Source organism: Peromyscus californicus, unplaced genomic scaffold (assembly GCF_007827085.1).
Source record: "Peromyscus californicus insignis strain IS unplaced genomic scaffold, ASM782708v3 Scaffold_13__1_contigs__length_99412109, whole genome shotgun sequence".
Classification (NCBI taxonomy): domain Eukaryota; kingdom Metazoa; phylum Chordata; class Mammalia; order Rodentia; family Cricetidae; genus Peromyscus; species Peromyscus californicus.
In genome coordinates this window covers 34,804,771-34,811,106 of record NW_026294424.1, presented here as the reverse complement: position 1 = coordinate 34,811,106, position 6,336 = coordinate 34,804,771, and the positions used below count along the sequence as shown (strand labels likewise).

The 6,336-nt window shown below is 39.6% G+C and overlaps 1 pseudogene; it reads left to right on the top strand.

Moving 5' to 3' along the window:
* The first annotated feature begins 913 nt into the window (after positions 1-913).
* Positions 914-2,306, top strand: LOC128108864 (heterogeneous nuclear ribonucleoprotein F-like; annotated as a pseudogene).
* Positions 2,307-6,336: the final 4,030 nt, after the last annotated feature.

Below are 6,336 nucleotides of genomic sequence, written 5' to 3'. Positions count from 1 at the left end.
TCAGATAAGTAGATAAAATGTGGAAGATTTCCCTGACATTATCCAAGATAACACACCTCAAATAGCAAAGCTTGAGACTCAGGAAGAAGTAAGGAAAAGAAGAAAAGAAAAGCTGAACCATCTCAAGGGACTCACAGATACTGAAGACAACTGCCATCCATCATGTACCTTAAATCCTAATAGCATCTAGAAGAAAGGGGGGGTCAATATTCTACCCAAAGGAGTTGTGTAATAAGATATATTTTAAAGAAACTCAGATCCTGCTCAAGACATTGGCCACCTGTCCCATCCTTTGGTTGAAGTGGTCTTAAAGCTTACAGTGCTCCCATGATACTTTCATTTTATTTTTCTGAATTATATTTTATATACAATAAGCTGTGAAGATCCTAATGGTAAAATTCAGGAATCTTTGGCAAATTAATTTACACAAATTTTCCTACCATGTTGCAAGTTATTCCCATCAATCTAGGTTACACCCCCATAATCTTTTCCATAACAAACACAGCTCTGACTTCTGTTAGTTCTTATAAACATACACATGCTTCATTTCTGCTTTGGAAAAGGCTTCTTTAGCTAAATATATTCTGACTACTATCATGTTAATGTTTCTATAAAAAATACATGTGGGATACTTCTGGCTTTGTCAGGGGAGGATGATTGCACCTCATCTTCCTGAAGGCTGAGAACAAAAAGAAGATGCACTTGGACTTTCCCTGGAGCTCTATGCAGTTTTAAAGTGTCGGGTGGAGTTGGGGTTCGTAAACTGTGTTGCTTATTGAAAGTAGAAGTCACTTCTACCTCCGTGGAAAATTTGTACCTTCCATAAATGTTTCCTACAGAAGGCACCTGTGGTGGTTCTTTAAGCTACAAAAAATTGCCCAAGCTTGTGTGACATCAGCCCTGCCAAGTGTCCATGATGCTGGGCCCTGATGGAGGTGAAGGCTATGTGGTCAAAATCCGTTGCCTACCCTGACCCTGATTAATTGAGGACATACAAAACTTCCTCTCCGACTGTACAATTCATGAAGGGGTCCCAGGTGTTCATTTCATTTATACTAGAGAAGGCAGGCAAAGTGGTGAGGCTTTTGTTGAACTTGAGTCAGAAGATGATGTAAAATTGGCTCTGAAAAAGACAGGGAAAGCATGGGACACAGATATATTGAGGTGTTCAAGTCACACAAAACCGAAATGGATTGGGTGTTGAAGCAGTGGTCCAAACATCATCGACAGTGTCAATGATGGGCTTTGTGAGGCTTCGGGGACTCCCATTTGGATGTGCAAAGGAAAAAAAAAATTGTTCAGTTCTTCTCAGTGTTGGAAATTGTGCCAAACAGGATCACATTACCTGTGGATCTGGAGGGCAAGATTACAGGGGAGGACTTCATTCAGTTTACCTCACAAGAGTTAGCTGAAAAAGCTCTGGGAAGCACAAGGAGAGAATAGGACAGAAGTATATCGAAGTGTTCAAGAGAAGCCAGGAGGAAGTTATGTCATACTCAGATCCACAGCTGAAGTTCATGTCTGTGCAGAGGCCTGGGCCCTGTGACCGGCCTGGCACAGCCCGGAGGTACATTGGCATTGTGAAACAGGCAGGCTTGGATAGGATGAGGTCTGGTAACTACAGTGCAGGCTATGTGGTCTATGAGAAATATAGTGGCCTCAGGGATGGCTATGGCTTTACCAATGACCTGTTTGGGAGAGACCTCAGCTACTGTCTCTCAGGAATGTATGACTACAGATACGGAGACAGCGAGTTCACAATGCAGAGCACCACGGCCAATGTGTCCACATGAGAGGGCTGCCCTACAAAGCAATGAGAACGACATTTACAACTTCTTCTCTCCACTCAACCCTGTGAGAGTTCATATTGAGATTGGTCCTGATGAAAGAGTGACGGGAGAAGCTGATGTTGAGTTTGTCACCCATAAAGAAGCAGTGGCAGCTATGTCAAAGGACAGGGCCAACATGCAGCCCAGATACATAGAACTCTTCCTGGATTCAACAACAGGGGCTAGCAATGGGGCTTATAGCAGCCAACTGATGCAAGGCATGGGAGTGTCAGCTGCCCAGGTGACTTATAGTGGCCTGGAAAGCCAGTCAGTGAGGGGCTGTTATGGGGCCGGCTACAGCGGTCAGAAACACATGGGTGGATATGACTAGTATTGTAGGAGCATTTGAGTTATTTCAATCAAAATTTCACAGGCAGCCAATAAGCAGTCAAGAGCAGTTTATAACTCTAGAGGAAGCTGGGGGACCCACATTGCACCATGAGTTTGTGAAATCTGGATTAAAAAATTACCTCTTCAGTGTTTCTCATGCAAACTTTTCTTCTAGCATGTAATATTGAGTAAACTAAAACTATTTTCTTCCGCTTTTCCCAATTAACATTTTTGGTAGTATACTTAAGGAGTGATGTTATCTGAGTTGAGTAGTTTTAAGTATGTTGAGTGGATCTTAAAGCATACCACAGTGAACACACTGGGGACATGTACTTTTCTGGAGAACTCAAAGGTGCTAGATCTCTGATGCAAAGAGAAGCATTTCTCATGTTTGTTCTGGTTTCTATTTTCATTTAAATCTTTAGGTTAAGTTTAAGCTTTTTAAAAGTTAGTTTTGAAAATTGACACACAATACTAATACTGTAGGAATTGGTGAGACCTTGACTTAAAGCTTTTTTTGTACTGTGATTTCCTTTTGGTTGTATTTTGCTAAGTGAAACTTGTTAAATTTTTTGTTAACTAAATTTTTTTCTTAAAATAAAGACTTTTTCACAATGAAAACAAAAAAAATACATGTGGTATGTAGCATGAATCTTAAAGAATCTTATTAATAAAAACAAACCCAAGGCCAGTTATTGGGGTGAATGCTGGAAGAACAGAGAAGCAGAACAAGCCACAACCAACTCACTTGCAAATTCCTCAGCTGATCCAGTTTCAGACTGGAAGCCTCTGAGTCCTCATCCAAATGCATCTCAGCTAAACTGCTGCTAAAAGCCTAAAAGCTTAACCAAGCTCTAGTTCCTGATCCTCATGCCTTATATAACTTTCTGCTTTCTGCCATCACTTCCTGGGATTAAAGGCATGAGTCATCATGCCTGGCTGTTTCCAATGTGGCTTAGAACTCACAGAGATCGGGATGGATCTCTGCCTTCGGAATGTAGGATTAAAGGTGTGTGTGCCACCATTTTCTGGCCTCTGTATCTAGTGGCTGTTCTGTTCTCTGACCCCAGATAAGTTTATTAGGGTGCACAATATTTTGGGGAACACAATATCACCACAGTGGTATTTAAAGGATTGGAGAACAGAAAAACATTAGGCTTTAGTAAGCAGAAGACAATGGAGAAATGCTTTTATAAATTCTGAAAGAAAAATATTTTTGAACTGGGGTTTTATACCCAGCCCTAATATCAAGTGCGACTATCTCCTAAGGTAAAAGTAGACAAAAGACATTTTTGTATAAGTGAGAACAAAGATCTGAAAAATACTACAATGTGCAAACCAAAACCAGACTGTGAAAGGCTTAATGGTACAGTGTCTATAAGAACAAAAACATACAGTGTAAACAGGAGACACTGATAATTCTAGGAAAATTGTCAAAGGGAGATGAGTAAGAAATTGATCATCAAAGCAAAGAGGAATACATCAGAAAGTTTTAAGTTTCATAATGCCTTGTACTGTAAGTGAACTTAAAGACAGTCATAGTTTAGGGAGAAACTTGGGGGTACATTAGTGAAAATATATAGATAGTTTTAAGAATGAGTGAACCAAAGAGCCCATAAAATATTTCACTGAGAAACAAATTAGAGATAGATAACAAAATTGGTCAACAGCCAACATATGTACATGGTTGTGGCCAGCTGGTATCATGTAATGATACCAAGTATTGTATAATATATTTTATAATAGAAATGCAATGTCTTAAATATATTTTTAAAATAGGTAAAGGATTGAAAGTGAGCTTGTGGTGGATTCAAAGGAAGATGACTTAAAAATCAAACTCTCATTTTCTATACTGAAAACATACTGTAGAATGCTTAAAATTGTAAAACACAATAGTTATATACATACCTAGGAAAAGCTGGAAGCAGGTGTTGGGGAAAATGAAGCATTAGAGGTGATCAAGGACAATCTTTCCATAACAGTACTTACATAATGACATTTCTTTTTTGATAAATGCATGCATAAATGATTAAAAACTTAAAGGAACATATTTTTTAATTTGTCATTTTGAGCCATTTGTTTATTATTTACTGTTTGTTATTTGTGTGTATGTGTGCTTGTTTCCCTATGTATTTTTGTGAACCATGTGAGTGCAGATACTCATGGAGGCCAGAAGAGGACATTGGATCTTGGAACTGAAGTCACAGGCAATTGTGAACTACTTGATGTGAGTGCTGGCAATCAAACAGGGTCCTCTGGAAAAGCAGTAAGCACTCCTCTTATCTACAGAGACAACTCTCTAGTCTGAAAGAATTTCAATTTTAAAGAAAGTATAATGAGTTTAAGAATCCAGAGGCACTATTTAGATGAAAATGTCTCTAGAGACTAGCTGAGCTATCAGATTTAAGTTATATAAAGTTAGGAGAGGTAAATCCATTGGCAGTTTTAGAAGGATGGGTGGAAGGTGCTGCCGCGTTGCTAAGAACCAGACAGCAAGAGATTTGATGAAGTATTTTTCAGTGATTACCTACCTGGCGACCATGTGTTCTGTCTCCAGGACTGGATTCCTGGAGAATTCAAAAGTAATTCAAAAGCCTTGTCTCTAGCTTCTGGGATCTAAGACTCGAAGACTCACTGGACCATTTGTCACAGTCTCTGCTCAGCACCAGCTGTAACAGCAGACACATTTGGTTTCAGTCCTCATCCTACATCAACTAGTAACCTGAAGATTTTTCTCAGAATCACTCGGCCACTGTTTTCAAACTTTCTGAAAAGAGGGGGGATTGATTGCTCCTGCATATCAAACCTCTGCTCTGGGCCTGCCACTTGGCTGGAATTCAATAATCAGAGCTCCCTCTCTCTCTACAAATCAGCCTCATCTATGATATAAAATTGCCTTGGCACATTACTGAATCAGACAGTTAAAATAAAAACTCCAGACATTGAATTGGATCCAGCTTCGATTGTACAAACTACCAACAGCTGGTTATTGAGTGGATGGTATGTGCCTGGCATTCCATCAGATGCTGTGAAGAAAAATTAGCATTTCAGGACCAGAAGTGTATGCTAGAAAAGGTCAATGTGACAGAAGGCATCAATGTGAAGACATTTCAGGACCAGATAATGGTAACAGTGACCAACACTCTGGAGTATTTTCACTTACACACATCCATCACATTGAAGAAGAAACTGGGGTATTTTGAAAATTACAGCTTGACCAAAAATATACAGACAGTGAAAGACAGCTCTAAGCAAGCCATGATGGACAATCCATAGGACTGTTTCTGAATAGATCAGTGTTTTAGTGAATCTCCATTGCTAGTTGAAACATTTCTATTAATCAACCATAACACAGAAGTTTAAGATATGAAACACCCATGAACAAAGGGCCTCTGTTCATAGCAGAATTCAGATGCCCAAAGTTATATCTTCTTGGGTGTCCCATGGTACCTTTTGAATATCAGCTGTCCAAATGGCACACACAAAACCTGTCACTATGACAGTGGTCACTTATTGTCCATAAACTTAAAGGAATGAATCATGTTTGTAAGGCATAGACAGTGACTATGAGTGAAGACTTCAAGATCAGAATGTATTGATCTTTGGATGTTTGGTTTAAGGGTAATTTTGATGTGGAGACTTCACAAAGAATGAGGTAAGAATCAAGATCAACCAATGTTTCTATCTAATATTAATAGAAGGTAAGCATGCCTTCTTAGTAGCACACTAACTCAAATTAAGTAGAAATATCAATGAAAGGATTGTAAGGTGAAAGACCCAAAGACACTTTGGGTACAGATTGTTATTTTTGTCTACTACCTGTTGCTGCTGTCTCCCAAACACCAGTGGCCCCTGGAGAAGGCTCCTGCAATGAACAGTTCAACCATCTTCTTAGACTATCTCAAGAAAGTACTATAATGTAAGACAATGCAATAGAGGCTGGAAAAATGGTTCAGTGGGCAAAATGCTTGGATAAGGACCAGAGTTTAGGTCATTAGCACCCATTTAAAATCTGGGCATAGCAGTAGCCCCAGTGCTGCTGAGAAGCAGAGACAGACCCTGGGGATCACTGGCTAGGTAGTCTAGCTGAATGGCTAGCTACAGGGTCAGTGAGAGATCCTGTCTCAAAAAATAAGGTGAAGGGCTAGAGCAAAGGTCTGACATCGACCCCTGATCT